General features: G+C 42.8%; 1 pseudogene across 1 annotated transcript; it reads right to left on the bottom strand.

The window, feature by feature from the left end:
* Positions 1–479: 479 nt before the first annotated feature.
* LOC306920186 (threonine--tRNA ligase 1, cytoplasmic-like) lies at positions 480–22258 on the bottom strand (annotated as a pseudogene). The gene is made up of 15 exons: positions 21881–22258; positions 19016–19123; positions 18652–18839; positions 17446–17775; positions 16930–16994; positions 16736–16814; positions 14037–14183; positions 12040–12138; positions 7181–7347; positions 6491–6653; positions 6102–6239; positions 4960–5037; positions 4759–4859; positions 4000–4114; positions 480–1795 (listed from the first exon to the last, which is right to left on the bottom strand). The product of its transcript is annotated as a threonine--tRNA ligase 1, cytoplasmic-like (transcript).
* Between the last annotated feature and the right edge of the window lie 312 nt (positions 22259–22570).

Below are 22570 nucleotides of genomic sequence, written 5' to 3' on the forward strand. Positions count from 1 at the left end.
ACATGATGCCTCACCAGAGTGGGGGACCGTGCGTGCAGTAACATATAGAAGTAACTTTTATTTTTATTTTAGGACCCCCCTGGGAGTCCCTGAACCACTTACTTGCCTTGGCCCTGAAATCAAATGACCAATCACAACACAAACACGGATCCTTTAGCTACGCCCAACATTTCCACTTTAACACAAATTACTATTTTACAGCAAATTAAAGACCTGACTGACATTATGTAATAGCAACTACAATGATTGCACAGATACCATTAGTATGATCTGTCATGATTTGCATATCACTTCATAACAAAGTTCCAAAGTGCTGTACAGAGACAAGTTAAAAACAGGTTTGTTAAACAAATTTAATTAATTAAATTAATTAAATTAGAGCTGTTATACCAAAGACAAGAGATATAAAGGAGATAAATATATACTGTATTATGGTTTAGTGTTTAAAGTGCAAGAGCTCAGAGTTCATATGAGTCTGATTGAATGAGGCATTGTTTTTATTTGAAGATTGTGCCAACCACCAAGGGCCGGGACGGACTTGATGGAAAAAAAGTCATTCTTACATTCACATACCTTCAAAAAAAGTCAATCTTACATTCACATAGCTTCAATTACAACCTAACAAACATTTCCATAGTACATTATCCTGATATACCGTATGAACTCACCATCCTTCTAAGGATTCTAACTGTAACAGAATTGTTCAACACATCTGGTCCTTTCTTAATGCTAAATTGCAAGATTCAGTAGAAATATAGTGCCAAACAAGATGAGAGCAAATACTTTAAACCAGGGGTATTCAGACCAAGGACCCCTTAGCTGAGAGAGAGCTCCACTTTTTCATATATTTAAAAGTTTTTCCTGATGCACTTGAACCTTTACTCTTGACTTGAGCCATGGCTCTGTACTTTTGATTTTTGTTTTTATGGGGTTTTTTTTGCCAAAAATAGCCACCTCACAGCACGAGGCATTTTCAGCTAATTTCCACCTCAAAATAGGGATGCCAGGGTTGAAGTGGTCAATGTAAAACAAGAATGACTCAGTCATAATTGCCACCTGCAGCAAATTCTCGATTATGAACATCCATAATCAGTTTGTGTGCCGCAGCCTCTGCTCAGCTCACGGCTTTACGATGCAGTGTTCAGAGTATGCAGCCAATCACGTTGCGGCGTTCGGACTTCAAAGTATGGGTTTTATGCCGTTCAGACTATGGGTTTTATGGATAAGTCTCCCATTGGCTTAGAGGCAGCCAATGATGAAAAAGTTTCCACTAGGTCGTTACTACAGTCACTAGTGACCATGTTCAAGCAGCTGGCCAAAACAAAACAACAAGTGGACCCCATGTTGAAGACCCCTGCTTTAAACCATTGTGTGATCTTGGCAAAATCACTATGGATACAGAATCTATAGACACAGGCCTCTCCTCAGCTCATTCCTTATCCTTGGCTGTTCAACTTTTACACATCCCCCAAACTCGTCTTCCTTCTTTTTTTGTTTCCCTTTACCCCAATACTACAATTGCGTGTTCCATCACATCTCCCTTCAGTGCTCCATTCACAAATTTCACATATGACAGTCAGGTACCGTTAGTACAAGTGTCCTAAACAGATCAGAAGTGTGTGTGTTCCATTCTGCCATCATGTGTCTCAGAACTCCTCCTCAGCGTTCTGACAGCGGGCCTGCTTGAGCAGGGTGAGGCGGGACAGCACCTCGGTGACAGACAGCTCTCCATGGACCTTGTTGTCCCTCGTACGCACGTTGACAGCGTTAGTCAGCCTCTCCTTCTCGCCAACCACTGTCAGAACACACAGAGCATTTCAATGTTGACTTACAGACAGACAGAGGGTTAGGAAACAATTTATATTCAAATTAAAATAATTTTAGAATACAAATGTAATCAACATTGAAGTAGCTTGATCCTCACTCATCATGGTTCATGATTTCCATCAAATAGCCACCTACACTGTGGGTGGCTGGGTTGCAAGGTTAGGAATCACATTTGCCTTCAAATCAAACTACATACTACAGTACTTTGTTTACAAATGCAATCTACATTGAAACTAGAAAAAGTGCCCCTCGGGGCACAGGTCTCCACCAGGGCAAGTCAGGTTGTGGCCTCCAGGTGGCGCTATAATAGGCCAATGTGAAAAGGGTGCCATTTCTTCTTACGCCTTGGATGGCATTTTGTTCCAAAAATGTGTTTTGCAAAAATCCACCTGTTGGTGGCGCTATAACAGGCCAATGTGAAAAGGGTGAGATATATTCCTCAGCCTAGTAGGAAAGTCTGTGAAAGATTTCACATAAATTGCACGCTTCATTCATGATTTGAGGCATTTTGTTCCAAAAATGTGTTTTGCAAAAATCCACCTGTTGGTGGCGCTATAACAGGCAAATGTGAAAAGGGTGGGATATATTCCTCAGCCTAGTAGGAAAGTCTGTGAAAGATTTCACGTAAATTGCACGCTGCGTTCATGATTTGAGGTTTTTTGTTCAAAACGGGCCAATCCTGCCAACTTCGAAAGCCAATGTTAGCCAATTAGGATGGAATATGAAATATCGGACAGATCCGGCTTGAACACATGACTATAGAGATAGTGTGTAATGATTTGCGGGATTTTTGGACAAAATATGGAGGAGCAATATCAAAAGTCGGCCTCCTAGTGGCGCTATAACCGGCCGTTCTGGAATATTTGTGCAGAGGTTCATCGTTGGCATCCAGGGAGTGTGTGTGCAAAATTTGGCATCAACCGGGTTAACGGTGCCGGAGATTAGCTGGTAACAGATGGACGGACACAGACACGGAGCTCCGAGCTCGTGGCAAAAACTGAGTGCCTACTGGACCCCCTCCAGTCTGCGTATAGGGCTGGAAGGGGTGTTCAAGATGCACTTGCCACCTTACTTAATCTCCTGCACAAACACCTTGAAGGTAGTAAAACCCATGCCAGGCTGCTCTTTATTGATTTTTCCTCAGCATTTAATACCATACAGCTACATACATAGATTTTAGACGTTCCCCACAATCCCCCCAGAAGAGACGTTCCCCACAATCCCCCCAGAAGAGTGTCAATGGACAGACTGTAGATATTGTACCCAGCTACAAATATCTAGGCACAATTATTGATGACAAGCTGAAATTCGACCTAAATACTGATGTGAGTGATGTATAAAAAAGGTCAACAACGCCTGTACTGTCTAAGGAAATTGGCTAAGTTCAATGTCGACAAGACTCTGATGAAACTGTTTTACAGTGCCTACATCGAGTCCGTCATTTCTTTCTCGATTATCTGTTGGTATGGTAATCTCTGCATCAGAGACAAGAATTCCCTAGGGAAAATTGTAAAATAATTGGCTCACAAATGAACAGCCTAGACCAGATCTTTAAGAAACAGGTGCTTAACAAAGCCCTGTGTATCCGATCTGATGCTGCTCAACCACTACACGGAGAATACATCCTTCTCCCATCCGGCCTTCGCTTGCGAGCCCCCTGTGCCACAAAAAACAGGCACAAACATTCCTTTGTCCCTGTCTCTATTTGCACACTAAATGCTGCTGTGGGTAGATCTAGGAGATAATCTTATGATAAGCACTTTTACTTTTTACTGTATTGGTCTCGTGCCTAATGTCTATGCACACGCACTTTCTATGACCTATCGCATAGCACTTTAACACCTGCACTTTAATGGTTATGTGCACCTTTGTACTTTGGTATCTGCCAAGTGAACCGTTTGTTTATTTGTACTGTTTCATTGTTTAATGTACCGTCTATGCTGCAACCCAATTTGCCCTTCGGGGACACTAAATAAACTTGAACCTTGAACGGACGGAGTGCAAAACATACTCTCTCCCCATGCCTTCAGCCTGGTGGAGACAATAAATCATGAATGTTCTGGAAATAAATTGAAAAAAAGAATGACCCTGACTGTAGTGGGTAGTTACAGTCGACCCAATTGCTGTCAGTCAGTGCTCATGTAATGGCATAATGGCGACAATCTTCCTTACCCAGAATAAAGTTGCACTGTGCCAACTGAGCATTGCGGATTTTCTTGTTGAGCAGGCAGCTGGAGTCCAAGTCAGCATCTGCCATGAAGCCAGCCTCCACAAACTGCTTACACAACTGACAGCAACACATACCACTCATAAAACACATGGATTAAGGCAATATAAAATCTCACGACTGAAAGAATGTGCAAGTCCTGATTCCTATTGTGCGATTTGTATGAAATATATGAAAGGAAAATAGCTTGTCTAGAACCTCTCAATTCATTTACCTCTCAATTCATTTACAGTATAGACTGTCAAATGTGTATTTATACTACCTTGTAGAACAACATATTCTAAATGAATTCTCTCACACCAAAACCCAAAGTGCTAGTTTGACTTGACTGCAACTGTCCCATCTGACATCGCCCATGGACTGCTAAACCTAAACTCTTCGTTAGCAATATCTGTTTTAGTAAATACACTGGTATACATACATGGACGTTCTTAAGTTAACCAGTAAGCATTATGATATAATGTAATATCATGTAGTAGTACATCCAGTTCATATTTATCACCATTTAGGGAGAGAATCTCAGTGTAGATGCAAGATGCCAGCCCAGGTCAGAAGGCCAGGAGTTCTGGGATTATTCTGCTGTTATTCTGTTTTTATGCTTGAATGTTCTTCAATAAATTGTACACTTCACCCGGTCTGGAATATTAACATTTTCCCATAATAACGTGTCAATGGTTTCATTGGTTTGATTAGGGCTGACTCACCCCACAAATGTCAGATTGAAGCGGATTGGAAGCTGGAAGTCCAGCTGAATAGTTGCACACTGATGGTAGCGTCCAATCGCATCTTTGATCTTAATGTCAATCTGAAAAACAGCATGTATTATGTTTAGCTGGCTGAGCCCGCTCACTGATTTGAATATATTTTAATTTAAGGGAGAGGAAATACAGAGAAATCACACAGACCTTGGGTCCATAAAAAGCACCATCTCCTGGGTTGAGTTTCCATGGCTCCCCAAACTCATTCAAGCTGTTCTCCAGTTGCTGCCACAGAGGAGAAATAAATAATTTAAATCTGATTCAAGTACCTGTGTGGGACTATGAAGTAGCTACTTCAGTCACACACAGGTGCTTGAATTTGTTTGTTTGCAAGCAATTTCCTGAGGATCAAATGCAAGTTGGGAAACAAACAAATCAAGCACAAGTCATTAATGCTTCCCCGTTTTTACTACCCCGTTTCGCACCAGTGAGGGGAGGGAGGGGCTATCCCACACCGGGCCCGCCGCAGTCAGCACACACAGAAGTCAAGGCAGACGGCTGTGGAACGTGAAGCACAACTAAACGGAGCTGCGCTTATGACTGAAACAACACAAATAAAAACTTCGGCGAAAACATAAGCCCAACACAAAACATTCAGTCACAATGTCCAGTTTGCTAATTCACAACAGTCAATATAAGTAAAATAATATAGTCTTTCCATAGGAGTATCTTTTTATATTTTTCCAAGAAGAATACAGCCAGTAGCATATTAAGTAAAACAATATAGTGGCTATAGGCTATTATGGGAAATTTACCTCAGAGAATGTTTTCATTCTGGATAAAACCATAAAATACTCTTATGGTCGGTCTAATCTCATGGAATAAATGGATGATCAAATGTAGGAGTTTTCATGATAACTAACTGTAACTAGGGCCGTCGCCTTGCATCCCGCCCCTCCCTCCTCTTACTGGTGCGAAACGGGGTAGTAAAAACGGGGACGCATCATTGATGTGTAGACCACTGCAGAACAGAAATGTACTGGTGGCCGCTAAAGAGTTCTGTGTGTGTGCTCTCATGAACAGTACAGTAAGTTTGAGTGTTACTGTTAACCCATTAAGACCTGAGGCTGATTCTACAAATGTTTTCTAAACTAAGCTCTCAAACTTCTTTTGTGCCAAGGACCCCAAAATGATATGCGTTTGTCCACAGACCCCATATATATATATATACTGTATATAGCTAAAATCTAAAATGACAGATGCTTCCCCGTTTTAATGGGTTAACATAATTTTAAAAATAATGATTTTTGGCTGGTGTTGGACCCTGATTAAACTGTGTACTACAGTACCTTCTCAGCCTGATCCCACACAGCAATGTCACCGAGGTACTTTTCTGGGCGAGTGGACAGGTGAAGCTGGAAGGAGAAGCCAAACACATGGTAGACGCAGCGCAGGAAGTCGAGACAGCCTTTCATCTCAGACTCAATCTGTAGGACACAAGAGGGGAGGTACGGGGGGACGGGGGGAGGAGAGAGAGAGAGAGAGAGAGAGAGGGGTCAGAAACCTAGGTATCTCAGTTCAGAGTAAATATTGCCTGAAAACTGCAGTGTGAAACCCAGTAGTACTTCAGGTCACAAGAGGAGTAGGAGTTATGAACATTAGCTTTACAGTGGTACAGTCACCTGATCCATGGTGCAGTAGGAGTTATGTAGATTTACAGCGGTACAGTCTGAGTCACCTGATCCATTGTGCAGAAGATGTGGGCATCATCTTGCTGGAAGCGCCGCACTCTGGTCAGGCCAGTTAAGGTTCCAGACAGTTCATTTCTGTGGAGGACTCCAAAGTCTGCCAGCCTCAGAGGAAGCTCCCTCCACGACCGAGGTCTGTGGCTGAACATCAGACTGACACAGAGAAAGAGTAGATAAAGAAGGGGGGGGGGGGGTGTTAAAGATAAAGAGGGGGGTTATTATAATTCTCAGTTCACAGTCGACAGGAAAGGTTATTCATTTAAACAATATAGACAATAATGACATTCACAAAATAGAGATGAGGGATTGGAAGTGGTTAAACTGGCACAATACAATGTATTATACATTGAAATATGCACAGAGTGCCACACTATGAGCTTGTAGATCTGCCATTTTCGAAAATGTGGCGCAACTCTTTGAATATTATTTCAGAGCGAACGTTTTAAACTCAAATCTTTGCTTCTGGGGGGGTCCCTGGAACTACATATTTTCAGATGGGGGTCCGCAGCCAAATACAGATAATCCTGGGGATCATTGACATGAAAAAAGTTGATCACTGACATAGAAACATGAGGTTTTTCAGAAAACTGTTTAGAAGCCATTTATTATAATTCCTAGGACATCTGGAGACGTCTTGGGCACAAATTGTGTTAACAATCGGTCAAAATGGGTTAATGTACCAGTGTCCGGGGCAGTTCATTGGCTTCAGTGCAAAGATGTCATCCTCCACAGGGAAGGAGAAGATGTTCTCGCTGTAGTGCTGCCAGTGGCCCGACGTCTCCCACAGCGTACTGTTATAGATGTTGGGGGTGGCCACTTCCTGGAAACCTCGTCTACAGTACTCCTCCTGAGGAGAGAGACAGACCTTTCAGACAAAAGCGCCTGATGGGAACCGGAAGGTTCCCAGTTCGATCCCAGGCTCCCCCTGAATGTGTGTCGAAGTGTCCTTGAGCAAGACTCTGAACCCCTAATTGCTACCGATGAGCAGGTTGGTGCCTAGGCTAGGGCAAGTGCTACGGGCCATGGTGGAGTCTGAAAAGGTGGGTTTTCAGACTTCCGCCGTAGTCTGAAAACCCACCTCTTCAGACTCCACCATGGCCCGTAGCACTTGCCCTAGCCTAGCCCCTTAGATAGCACATTATGTAGACTTAGATAGTATTTTAAACAGACTTATAGCTTGTTACGTAGACAGCTCTAGAATTGCATTTTATGTAGTCATAGTACACATGTATAATATATTATATAGTATAGTATCATGTATAGTTTACATAGATACTCCACTGTTACGTTCTTAGTTTACACATGATTCATGATAACTACTTTTTTATATATGTGATGTATGCCATGCTTTTGTTATTGCTTAATGTAAATCGCTCTGGATTAAGAGCGATTTAGGCATTTAGCGTCTGCTAAATGCCTAAATTGTAAATTGTCTTCTATGGTTTCCTCCGCCATTGGTGTATGAATGTGTGTGTGAATGGGTAATGCACAATGTAAAGTGCCTTGGATAAAGGCGCTATAATAAATGCACCATTTTCTCCCATGAAAATCAGTCGGGGTGGTACAAGTCAAGACCCTGTCGCTGTATGAGGCTTAGGTCCTATGATGGCAGTCATTCAGTATGGTAGGATCTGCCAAGAGCTACATACCGACTTGTAAGCAACTCAAAGGAAAATATGGAAATTTCCATGTAACGTTTCTATGGAAATTCCCCATGCGAACACGGAATGACTTTTAAACGTAGTACATTTTGTACTTCAATTAAAAATAATTATAATTGCAAATTCCAACTACTGTAAGTAAATAGAAGTGAGTATAGAAAAAAACTTTATTTTTGGCCACACCAGAAAAAAATGTGTTTTGGCATGTGGCTTCCTCAGTGCATCAATTACACTGTACGAGGACAGTCTGTTGTCTTTAAACTTGGTGGCTCCCAAGGGACATTAGTCTCAAACCTCAGTTTAACAAAAGGGCGTACCACCAAGCGTGGTACCACGTGATGCACTTGTTTTCTTATGGTTGAAATTCCTCTTCTGAGAAAAGCAATTAAAGATTCTTATTGCGGCCCTTTTATGTCTCTGGCTATGAGTAGGTACATTACTGTGAGGAACAAAAGAAAATGTCTGGGAAAAACATGTGAGTCACTGCAGCAAGGTTATATCTGAGCCATTTGAACAAGAGGCCCTTTAATAGATTCTAAAGGGGTTCTTGTTCAAATGGCTCCCAAAGAATACCAGAGAAGTATTTATTTAAAGATGTTTACGCCGCGGACAAAGCCAACTCTTGTTGTGACAAATCATGACAATAAACACAATGTTTTGGGCTGATCAAATAAATAGAAGGCCCAGGATGTTCTTTCAACATGGTCCGACTCTGCACTCACAGCAATCAGCAATAATGTAGACAGGTCAGACAAGTCTATCAACAGTTCAGGGCTGCAACACCAACAATTGATTATCTTGTCCACGCCTCCACGGGGTGTGTGGACTATGTATTCGCTCCCGTGAGTCTGTCACTCTGGCCTGGGCCGTGGCTCAGTGGTCCAGGCACCTTGGCTGGTGATCCAGTCTGGCAGTGTGCCACGGGTTCGATTCCCGATCCCGACGACCTTTACTGCATGTCACTCCCCCATCTCTCTCCCCATTTCCTGTCAGCCTACTGTCTGTCCCTCCATAAAAAATATAAAATAAAGGCGAAAGCCACAAAAAAAAAAAACATTTAAAAGAGTATGTCACTCTGTCAGTCTTAGTTTGCCGGTTCAGGTTAAAAACAAAGGCAGGGAAAAAAACAAAAAAAACACTGCAGGCCGCATAAGGCTGACCTAAGGGCACAGTCACACACATTCGTTTCATATGTGTTGTAGCCAGCAGCAATTAACATGGGGAAAGTCAATTTCCCCATGTTGTATTGCGGGGCTGTGCGCAGCTGACAGGAGTGAGTGTTTTCTGGTGTGTAGTTTGTTTGACTTGTTGGCCCACTGAAGGAAAACTATAAGCGAAATGGCTGCCAAGTGGGGTCAACCACAGCACTTCCTTGCCTTCCTAGTGGTTGACACTAGATTGTCATGCACATTTCTGTTGTCTGTACTGTACTGTTCGTTGGATGACTTAAGCAGGGTTTTGGTGGGTGATGCTTATTTTGGTTTCCTTTTTTTCACCTCCTTATATATATATATATATATATATACACACACACACACACACACACACACTATACAGTGTGTGTGTGTGTGTGTGTGTGTGTGTGTGTGTGTGTGTGTGTGTGTGTATATATATATATATATGGGCCATTCTACTGAATTGGTTCAAATTCATAGTTGGAAATTGTGTGAAATTTGTAAGCTATTTTGGAAAAACTTTTACCATATTCATGTTGCACCAGATCTAAGGGACACATATTTAGTAAAAGGCACACTCAATTATCATATTGTATTTTAATAATTTATTGGAATCTCTTTCCTCTCCCAACATTTGTCACTACCGAAACAGACTTTTACCTTTGAATAAAGATACTTTTTTTTTGTTTTTTAATTCCCCCCTGTACAGACTATTTTTAAGAATGTATGTAGGTGGTTCCACAATTAAATACATTTAAATTGATATGTTTTTTTTATGTTGAATTATTGAGAGTAATCAAAATCTAAACGCAATATTCTTTGTAAAATGTATAAAGCCTGTCTAATTACTGTACCCTATCAATAAAGATAAAAAGGCCAAAAAAAATATCTTATCCATTAGTGTAGATTTTCGTCTTACACAAACATTAAATTCCCATTGACAATGAATGGAGAATTTACGTCATATGTGGACGAGCAAATCGACATGTTACGTCATGATGATGTACGATGATAAGAGTGCCCCTCACTTCACACAGGTTTTCTATAATGTACACTTTTTCAATGTATACAACAGTGAATATGATTTATTTTATTTTGCATAGAAATGTATATCTGTATGTCTTGGAGGACCCTTATAAGTCTTAGTGCTTTTTTCTGGTTTTATCCTCTTAACAGATTTTGTATTTCCTTGGGTCATTCTACAAACAAAGTTTTATCATATATAATATTGCTCCACGACAAACCACAAAGTCTGTCAAGATGTACTGGTCCATGTTAAACACAGGGTTAGGGTCCTTGAGGACTTGATTCATCATCAAATGTGACTGTGGCTGTGACAAATGTGGTTTAAAGTGTGGCACTGTCTGGACCCTCCATGAGTCCTGAGTACAGAGTAGGTGGTAAAATAATCACTTATCCAGCCATTCAGACTGCACAAGTTGTGTATCCGGGTTTACTAAATGACTTGCATGCTCTTGTCTTAAATGTCAAGTTTAACAAAAAAAAAGTGCAATCCTCGCTTTCTTGATTACATTGTCAATTTTAAAAACATATGGCTGAAATCGTTGTTAACCCATTGCAACTGTGAAGGCATCTGTGTCCTTTTAGAGTTTAACCACAACCATGCTGTTTTCGTGCTCACACCCAGACACCCAGGCACCCAGCCAGCCACCCACCAACCCACACACAGTCACTTAAGGAAGTGGTTGCACCACTTAAAAAAAGTACGATATTACATGAAAATGTATAATATCGTTGCTGTCGTAAAAATCGTAAATTAATGCCCTACTTGATTTTACTACAGCATCACACAAGAGCGTCAAAAGTAGCAGATCCGCAAGCTCGAAACGTGGCGTGGCACATTTTGAGCTTGTAAATCTGCTACTTTTGCTGCTTTTAAATTGGAATCCTGGTCCCGGGCGGCTGGCGTAGCTGTCTGGGCACCTTGGCTGGTGGTCAAGTCTGGCAGTGTGCCGCGGGTTCGACTCACGATCCCGACGGCCTTAACTGCGTGTCACCCTCCCCCCCCCCCCCCCCCCCCCCCCTAACCTCTCTCCCCGTTTCCTGTCAAGACTACTTTCATCTATCCCTCTATCAATAAAAAAGACAAAAGGTGAAGGCCAAAAAATAAATCTTAAATTAGAATCCTGAAAATAAATAGTTTGGAGGATACATTTCCGGCAATTACATTACATTACCTTCCAATCAAATTAGCACACATAAATGACTAGTTGACTTTTTTGGGGCTTTTATGGCTTTATTGATAGGACAGTAGACTGACTGGAAATGGGGAGAGAGATGGGAAGTGACACGCAGCAAAGGTCATCAGGATTGGGATTCAAACCTGCGACACGCTGTCAGGCTGGCATTGCAGTCTAGGGTGCCTGAACCACCACGCCGGTGGCCCGGGCCAGCAGGGGTACCCCTGTTTATTATTGGAGGGAACATGTTCCCCCCCTCCTGCTTCCTATGCCCCTGTGAACTCATGTGTTAAGGCAGGGTTGTGTAATCAAGCAGTCCTACTTATGCATTAAGGGTTGTGTAGTCAAGCAGTCCTACTAGTGCGTTAAGGGTTGTGTAATCAAGCAGTCCTACTCGTGCGTTAAGGGTTGTGTAGTCAAGCAGTCCTACTAGTGCGTTAAGGGTTGTGTAATCAAGCAGTCCTACTCGTGCGTTAAGGGTTGTGTAGTCAAGCAGTCCTACCCTGATGAACTCTGTGAGGGTGTTGTAGATGTAGGCTCCCCGTGGCAGGAAGAAGCAGCTTCCGGGGCTGAGATCATGGAAGAAGAACAGTTCTTGATCCTGTGGACAGAGACAGAAGGACGTGTTAATGACTTCACAGATACAAAGTGTCCACAAACTCCTCTCCACACAGCGGGGGAGCCACCTAATCAACACGCGTACTCACTGTACAAATACCAGCTGAACTGACAGGCCAGAAGGTTCGCAGTACTTCGCACGCACACACACACGCACGCACACACGTCTGGTATGCAATCCATGTCCTCGCAACAGCGTTGTGTCCAAATGTGACTCATGACTTTGAGCCTTCTTCCCTCACTAGGTGGTCCATTTAGAAACCCCCTAAAGAACCCTGGTGGTCCCTGGACTCCACTTTGAGAACCACTGCTGTGGTTATAATAAAAAGGTACACATGTATTTAAATCACTAATTGAAATCTAACAGAAATTACTATTGTTGGTTTGGGGCTGTACCAGAGAACCATCTTTAACCACTTAAACCCTATAAACAATACTTTGTTGACTGGGGTCCCCCAGGATCTATACTAGTAGGCTCCTTACTCTACATCAAATCTCTGAGTTGAAAATAGCTGCTCTACAAGGCAAGCTCACAACGTATCAAGACACTTGAGCTTGTAGAGCTGCTATTTTCGCCTAATATGGCATGGTTCCATGTGGGGCGGGAACCCCTTTTGGTGTTATAACCCTCCTGGACGGGAACCCCTCTTGGGGTTCTGTACAGTATTCAAAAATGTAAAATATTTGATGCTGCTATATAAATATTTGAAGTTTTTCAGAAAACTTAGGTCAGGATTTAGAAGGCTTTTTAGAAGATGCCTCAGTCCAAAATGGGTTAAAAGAACATGGCCCTCCTTACGGGCTTTCACCAAAGGAGGCCTTGGTTTGGGGGGTGATGGAAAGCATTTGAATCAGAGCTGCCGTCTGTTTCTCCCATGGTGACAACAGATTCAGCCTGGGCAACCAGCTGAGTCAATTAATTAATCACATGTCATCAGTGGAGTGATAAGTGGAGGCCTCGCACCCTCAACCGGTGTCAAACCAGAGACATAATGTACGTAGACGCCATATTGCAGGCGCTATATCTGTGCAGTAAGATAAAAGTGGTATACAGTAGGGCATTCACAAAAGAAATCGATGCATCGATTTATCAATGTCATTAACACAAGTCGATTCAGATTAGGAGAAGTCGAAAGTTAAAAAAATCAGTCGATTCTGATTAGGAGAAGTCGAAAGTTTAAAAAATCAACTACAGCAGGTGTCCTACTATTGACTGGCTGACTTTGAACTGCGCTGTGTCAGAGAAGTAACAGGTAGACGCGCGCAAACTTTATCCCCAAACGATACCCACAGGGCTCTTCAACTGGCGCTCCACGGGCCAAATGCGGCCCGTGGAGCGCCCCCTAGTGGCCCTTGGAAAACCCTTTTTTTTTAAGAGAGAAAGTTACAGGTATGATGTGTGCGATATATAAATATATAGATTATCATAATGACAGTAATCCTAAATTATATTCTATTATATTCAAGGGCGTTTGGAGAGAAATTAGACACTCCTGCAGCGTGTGTGTGTGTGTGTGTCAGTGTGTATGCTCGTTGACGCTCGTTCTGTCAAATAGGTCTATTCTAAGGTATAGCATATACTTGTATAGACATATCACCCTGTGCTCATACTGTGCACAAATGTATTAGTCTACATAAATCTTTGTGTTTGAACACAAAATGCATTTGTAGAATCCAAAAAAATGTGCGCTTCGCTCGCACGCTGTGTGGCCCTCCACACACAATCATTCTACAGTTGTGGCCCCGGACCTAATCTAGTTGAATACCCCTGATCTACAAGCTCACAGCTCACAGCACATTGAAATACAGGTGTGCCTTTCGGCTATTTTTATATAAACGTTATAAACGTTTGAAAGCCAGTGCACTAATAATAATACTCACTTTTCCGATCTTGCGGTGGTCTCTGTTCTTGGCCTCTTCCTGGAAGCGTTCCCACTCCTTGAGCATCTTGGAGTCGGGGAAGGAGATCCCATAGATCCTCTGCAGGGTCTCCATGTCAGAACGCCCCTCCCAGTAGGTAGAGGAGTTCTGGTGATGACACATGGTAAAACCGCAAAACCATCAGTGTCATTTTAGTTTTTAGTCCGGACCGGGGATATATATAATACAAAGTCGGGGTGTGGGCTGTGTTATTTACTGTATAGGCTCGTTTGTCAGCCTTTTGGTTTCATAATCATCTCATGTATAATCATTTGGCCTTTTGCATTTAGTCCTCTGTACATGTACCATCTGCAATGTCCCTCACTGCTCCCTGTGGCACTGGCAGAAGTCAGAAAATAAACCGTCCACTTGTAGCACTCCTCTCATCCATGTGTCATTCAAGGCATAGAAATATTTCACAGGCTTTTAAAGTGCGTTGCACTGACTAAAAGGTACCAAAACACCTACATCACAAAGCACACACGCACAGACACCAGGAGTACGCACTGTACTTCTATTTCACTTGGTCTCTGGCTGTCCTAATCGTTGATGCTCCAAAATAGAGCAGAGCTCTGAAAGACCACAGTCTGATGACATGCATGTCTGACGCTTTCAATGTATCAGGGCCTTTATATTCTTCTGTTCACTCTATAACTTGAGGGAATATGCACAGCAGCTGATATTGTGCATGTTGGCTCACTGGACAGACAGACGGACGGACGGATGGACGGACGGACAGAGAGAGAGAAGGTCCAAACCTTTGGCATGGTTCCTCAGAGGCAAGGCATCTATAGGGGGGTCGGTCCATCTGTCTGTGTATGTGTGTCAGTGTCTGGAGCTAGTCTCACAAACCGCTGGACCAATCAGCGCTACATTTCTTGTGCCTCTGATTGGGGGGAAACCGTGCCCATATTTGAAGTCATATCTCATAGATACTGTATGTTATGATACCTGACCTACACACACACACACACACACAGCATTAACACATTTTTACACAGAACGACAAAAAAGCCCCATGTCAGATTTTACATAGCATGCTGCCATTCCAGAATCAGAAGTGTACCACTAGACTAGAGCATCCACATCTAGTGATATTTGTTTCTAAACACAGTCCTTCTAACTACAGCAGAGCACATTCACAGACACTCCAGGACAACTGTGTAAGCCTGTACAAATAGCCTGTAAACACAGTAACTAATCACAGTGACTGTAATCATAGTGACACATGAATGTGTTTGTGTGATCAGAAATACTCTGAAGGAGACATTCCTTGGGTGGTAAAGTGCCTGCCCACCACCGCAGAGGTTGAGGGTTCGAATCCACCGTGGTGCATCCGGCTTTGTTAGGCATCATTTGGCCCGTGTTCGGGGGAGGGAAGCCGGGCAGGGAGGGTGAGGAGAGCAGACCATATCACACCCATCTTCCCAAGTCAACTGTGCCTTTTACATGGATGTCAATTTGACTCTGCGACTACGTGTGCTGTTTAACCACTTAAACCTGCTACTCTTAGTAAAATGGACCTGGGTTTCAACTGTACTGTTTTCCCTCTACACCAAATATCTTTGTTGAAAATACATCTGCTATTTTCGGCAAATGTTCCCCCGCAGAATAGGGATGCCGAGGCTCGAGTGCAGCAGAACAACAGTGCTCTCCAATTCCATGTCTGTACTACTTAATGTAAAAGAGCTAATGACTATAGCACTGAATATTGCCCACATAGTCTACAGTATACTGAATCCTAGATTATATGTTGTATTGAACGTACATGTTGTACTTGCTTGTAAACATGTAATAATTGGCATAGATGGGGGGAATTATCGTGTAGTACAGCGTGCTAGATGCCAGCATGTTAATTCCATGCTGGACATCATCTGTTAAATATCCTTTTTGTTGTTGTTGCTTAGGAACAGTAGATACTGGTCACACAGATTTCTGACCAACTGGTGTGACTTGGAACCGAGTTCTGGGGCAGTATAAAGCCCAACACACACCGTCTGTGAAGCGGGTGCGCAGCCACGCCCACGGATTCCCGGATGGAGGCCGCGTGGCAACGCCTGGAAAATAGAACAGCGGCGTATCGGAGCGCCAGGCGAGGCGTGAACGCGCGCCAGCGCGCGTCTGACGCCGCCGGGGTGGGATAGGTTCATTGAAAATAACGGAGGCGTTCACAGACGGTGTGTGTTAGGCTTCAAACACCTTTCTTTTCTTTCTTTCTTCGATTCAGCAAGCCCTTCTGATTGATTGATTGATTGATTGAAGTATTGATTAACAGTTTGCAGAATTACAGTACATTTCAAGCACAACTCAATACAAAAACTTTCTGAATCTAAACAAAGGTCTTGTTCGTTTGGAGTGCGTTCCCGACACATTCAATGCCAGAATAAATTATCGTTTAATTCACCCAATGCCACAATATTTCTTATGTCTTATTTTGAAGGCGAAAATCTCACGGGCCAGAAACCGGAAGTAAAAGTGGCTATGTAATTAAAATGTCTACCGCAATGTTATTTTAATTCATCCATAACAAACGCTATCATCAACGCTTCAGTTATATAGAATGAGTTAAAACAAGTCAACGTTGGAGCATAATCGCTGGGCAGTTTAATTTGTCAACGTAGACAAGTGGTTCAAAAGACAACCCAGTCTCATTCACTTACCTTGTAGATCTTCATGGCTTTAATCTTTCCAGTGTGTCTGACATGGGGTCCCCTGCACAGGTCAATCAAAGGTCCGCACCTGTAGATTGTGAAAAATTCTATTAGAAATGGCAGTTCCACTGTGCGGAAACAATTAAATCATGTGTTCTCTGGATTAAATCAAGCCATCTCAGTAATATCACTGACTCACTAACCTGTAGACAGTGGTAGTGGGTGTGGTGACTTTCTCGTTCAGAATGCGACACTTGAATGTGTTGTACTAAAAGACAAATGGCTCACATTAAGAGACATTCCGAGTAGAGGAATGCCATCATAGGCAAAGAATTATATAAAAAATATATTGTTTTTCATTTCAATATCATATTGTTCTGGATTCCTTACACATTTTGAATGGCATCATAGGCAAAAAATTGTTTGTGACTACATCATCATCATCTTTTATTTTTATGCTTTGATAAATATACAGACTTTATACATTCTCTTCTGTTCCCATTTCTTGATTGCATTGCATATATTTTTATTTGCACCATTGTTTCATTCCGTTTCCATGTCCGTGAAGCACTTTGTAAATTTGTTTTTTTTAAAGTGCTATATAATGTTCATTATTATTATCCATTATTATAAGAGATGGAAGTAATGTCATATTTTATTCCAAAGATTTCCAGAGCATTGCAGGAACCGGACAGGTTGTGCAAGAATGGGTTTCTCACCTTAAACATCTTCAGAAGTGTCTCCTTGCTGACCTCCAGCCTCTCGAAAGCCTGTTTGTCCTTCACCACGGCCTTACACAGTGTCTCCAGGTCCCCAAATTCATTGCTGGACACACTCCTAGAACAACATATAACATTGTTATTAAGCTACACAACACATTTTCACTGCCCACTTCTCACCAAAGCACTGCGTCAGTCCTACTCACCGCCTGGGCATCCTCGTTGTCAAAGCGGAGAATCTCCAGAGAGCAGTTTTTCTCCAAAGGTCTGTCCAGGTCCCACAGCTCCCCACTCACCCGAGAAATCACTGCGTTGTCGGCAAGGCCCTGACTAATCGACAAAACACATTAGTGTCTGAAAGAGCTTTTTGTTGTGGGAGTATTTGCTACAGTACATTTTGCACATGTATTGTACGTAGAATTTTGTTCTCTGCATTTACCCATTAGGAGCAGTGGCTATATCATTAACACAAGATGGGGGGGGGGGGGGGGGATTAGTTAGAATGTAGACAGATGCCAGGTTCATTAATTTGACCTGGCATCCAATAGTGTCAATATACATATCATTTATCATTTATGTTTTGATAATTATACTTAGACTGATGCTAGGTTCACCTATGATCCTAGATTACACTGATTACACTGTCTCTATTAAAGCATGCCATAAGGAAGATCCTAAGTGGTCTATAACTGGCTGCAATGGTCACAGGACAAATCTAAATAGTACCAGTGTATTCCTCATCCTTGAAAATGTAAATTAGTCACCAGAATCAAGATCCTAGGTGGTCTAGAACCTGAATTTGTAAAATAACAGCAGGTGATGGCCATTTTGGAAAATGGCTGTCATGGTCACCACAGGACAAATCTGCGATGGCCCTATAGCCAAAAATGTTCCTTATGGCATGCTCTAACTGTGTGCCAAATTTCATACATTTATCGTAAAGTGGAGGCGCTACAGTCTGCTAAATTCCACAATTGTAAATTGTAATGCCCACTATAGATACAATAATGACTAGATAGAATGAACATCTAATTGTTACTAACAATCAAGACATTCTTGATTGATTGATGTAATAATTGAGTAAAAAATAAACAGCATGTGGTACAGTCAGACATTAAGATTAAGGCTAAAAGGGGACTTGTTTCCATTGTGGTCAAAACATCTATTAGACAAAAAAAAACATATCCAGCAGGTGTCCTACAATACCTGATACCACAGGCTAGCTGGTAGGGGGTGCTGACCCAGGCCAGTCCCTCCACTTTGCGACCGTCCGGAAGCTCAATAGTGATTGGCTTTCCGTCCGCAGCTCTTCTCGCCTGCAGGGCATCGCTCTCCTTCTTCAGCTCCTCGTACATACTCAGTCGCTCTGCTATGTAGCCAGGCAATGGCTTCACCTGGGGACACAACACACGAGAATGAGTCACACACGCGCGCACGATTGTAGATCTGCTATTTTCAATATTTATCATACAAGGAATTATATGGGGATTATTTGGTTAATATGAACACAAGCAAGCAGTTGGTGGATGTAGAGAAGGATTCTATGTGATGGTGTAGTAGTTGAACACACTTTTTTTCCACCTCCGGCTTCCTGTCCTTTATTGTCCTTATTGTCCTTCTTTTCCTTCTTGCCCTTGTCAGCTGGCTTGTCACCTGGCCTGGCATTAGGGATCACCACCTGTTAAGAGCACGTGCATAACGTATATCAATTTAATTTGTATGATAAACATAATCAACACCACATCACATTTCATTAGTACAAAAGTACAAAACATTAAACAATAAAGTTATCACACATTTAGCACTGCTCTGATTGTATTTAAACAATATAAACAACGTTAAACTCACGAACATTGCAGCTGTACGGAAAGCTTGAATTATCCTCTATCTGCAAAGTGTTTGTTTCATAAATATCCACTGTGGACATAATTATTATGAGCTACTTTCTGCCTGTTTGGAAGCACTTGTTTTCAATAACGCAATGTCCTGTCTCCTGCTGCCTTCTGCATTATGTGCAATTTTGAAACAGGTGGTATGCAAGATTAAGAACGTTGAGTGATTTCCAACGAGCGCTTCCAAACTTTAACACTTGCAACACTGCAATCACCTGCACCGAATTTATTGATAGAAAGTAGTTCATATGTCTATGGTGGATTTCTTTGAAACAAACACTTGCAGATAAAGGATAATTCAAGCTTTCCGTACAGTTGCAAATTAATGTTGGTGAGTTTAACGTAGTCCTATCTAATAATGAATTGCATTTTTATAGCGCTTTTCTATGCACTACGTGCCTACTCAAAGCGCTTACAATGATTCATTCATTCATACATTGGGAGGTGAAGCGGCGAACAGTCGACGCCAGCGTCCTCACTTCCCACACCAATGGTGGCAAGCTCACACCGACCGACTCATTGGAGGCAATGTAGGGTTCAGTGTCTGTCGGGATTCGAACCGCCGACCCATGGATCATTGGACGACCTGCTCTACCTCCTGAGCCACAGCCGCCCAATACAATCAGATAGGACTTCTGTGCTGTCAAAGGTTGGTAATTGGTATTGCAAATCTAGTTTCCAGATATTAAAAATAGGATCTTAGAGTTACTTGTGGCTAGCTGATATGATGGTTCTGTGTATTCTGGGGACTTCATGTATTGTCTTGGCATTATGGGTTATGTGCTATGTTGTTTTGTGCATTATGGTTATGTGTTTTCTGTTGGAACAGAGTAACAGACTGTGAAGATGAATATCCCAGAGGGGACAAATGAACAATGCATACTACCAGTAAGACGCCTGAGGGCGAGAAGCGACCTCGCCCTAAAGGAAGAGGTCACGTGCACACATCCGCCTGGGTGACAGCAGACTGCTTGGTGAGCGCTGGCACTTTAGAATGGGGGTCAGATCAACATATCCGCCTGGGTGACAGCAGACTACTGGACAAGCGCTGGTGCTTTGGCATGGGGAGTAAGATCTTAATTTTCGGGCCTGTTGAGAACTCCCAGTTTTCGCTGGCTACCGGGCCATTCCATAGGATCAACATATGGAATGTCAGAACAGGTCAGCTCTATATATATGGAGATCTAAGGGTTTGAGGTCAGATGTAGAGTTGTTGAACAATATTGATGACATCAGGGATCTCCACATATGGGCTTAATATTGATGACATGATCAGGGATCTCCATCCCTGATGATGTCACATGTTCCATCCCTGCTGTCACGTGACAGGAAATGCACGATTCCATAGTTAACTGTGACCTTCGGTCGCAACTAATCTACTATTATTATTAAAAGGTGCCAAGCCCAAGAGAACATGATGCAATTGATTGATTGATTGAAGTGTTTATTAACAGATTGGAGAATTACAGTACATTTCAAGCACAACTCAATACAAAACTGTTAAACTGTGGACGACACCAAAAATAGCCAGGGAGCCATAGGCCCAAAATGCTATCAAAAGTTCAAAACCAATTGCTTTTAGCTTGTTAACCAGTATGGAGTGGTTCACGGTGTCAAATAGCCCGTCTCCGGACCCCCCGGGTTGAGCTCCTTTGGACCCCTAACCCGTAGGGTCCGGTATCACCGGCTTCAAGCGACATGGGATGCAATCTGATTTACCCTGATTTACCCCTGTGCTGCGGTGTGGGTGTCACACTGACATATTCCAAAAGAAGCATATGAACGCTATAGGAGACAACGAACCTTTGGCAGCTCTGAAATTCTCTCTTCGGTCCCTCCTTGTTGACATCTCGGTTGGCTAGCTGCGCCTACGAGGCGCGTAGGGAGGCGCAGCTAGCCAACCGAGATGCTGGAGGCGGTACAATGGGATGTCAACAAGAGAGAATTTCAGAGCTGCCAAAACGGTCGTACAAACATTAAAAATACTTAACGGCTTCTGAGCCGTTCGCGGGGGGGGGGGGTCAGAAGGTTCGTTGTCTCCTATAGCGTTCATATGCTTCTTTTGGAATATGTCAGCGTGACACCCACACCGCAGCACAGGGGTAAGTCAGGGTAAATCAGATTGCATCCCATGTCGCTTGAAGTCGATGATAAGGAACCCTACGTAAAGTCATCAAAATGTCAGAAACTTTAACGTAGGGTTCCGAAAGGAGCTAGGTGTCAAACGCCTTTGAGGTCCAGCATGACCATGCCACAGTATTTGCCAGCATCCACATTTTGTTTGATATGTGGTCGCTCAAATAGAGAATTCAAAGCAAACACCCTTGGTCTGCATGGTTGTGGCACTGGGTAACACAGGGTGTCACTGCTATTTCTAGAAAGGGGGAGTAGAGTAGCCAGGGGGCGTGGCAAAGAGAGAGTAGTCAGCAGCTGCATTCTTATTACTACTTTTCCTTATATTAGATAATTATATTATTATAATGACGTGGTACAATAACAGAAGTAAACAGATCTAGCCAGGAGGCGTTGCCGCGTTCCTCTACCTTGTTATCTGGTGGGTTCTTGCTAGTGTTCCTATGTGGAGCTTTGACAGTGACAGTGGCTGCTGGTGACTGCCGCTGCTGGGCCTCCAGCTGCAGCTCTGCCTGCAGACCTCGGCGGAGGTGCACCAGCCGGTATGTGAGCTTCTCATTCTCGCTGCGGAGGCTCTCCAGCTCCGGGGAGACGACGGGGACGGGGACACAGGCGATATTCAGACCTCCGTTCACCAGGCCGTCACGAAGACTCGTTATCTCCTTAGTGAGGAGCTGAATTTGGTGCTCCTGTGCGGCCAGGCGTGCAGCCATGCACTCCGCCATCTTTAAAATCTCTTGGAGAAAGAAACAAACGTCTTGATCAGCTGCGTGGGGGAGAACAGCGCCCTCCTGTGTTGTTGTGGTTGTTGTTGACGACTGTGTCGCTCACATTTTAGAACCCCAAACAGTTTACATTGATGTTCTTAATTACATTCTTAAAGACCAATAACAAATTATTTAATTCATATGTCTGCCTTTTAAAATGAATTTCAACCGACAGACAATTGGCCCCGTCACCTCATCTGCAGTACCGGGTACAAACATTAGAGGGCAGTGCCACATTTTGCTGACACTATACATAAGTTGAAAGTTCACCAGCATGCGCTGTCATTTCCTAGGGTAGTTTTTACCCTTTTATTTTATTTTGTTTGTTGTTTT

The sequence above is a fragment of the Electrona antarctica genome (assembly GCF_951216825.1).
Source record: "Electrona antarctica genome assembly, chromosome: 3".
NCBI lineage: Eukaryota > Metazoa > Chordata > Actinopteri > Myctophiformes > Myctophidae > Electrona > Electrona antarctica.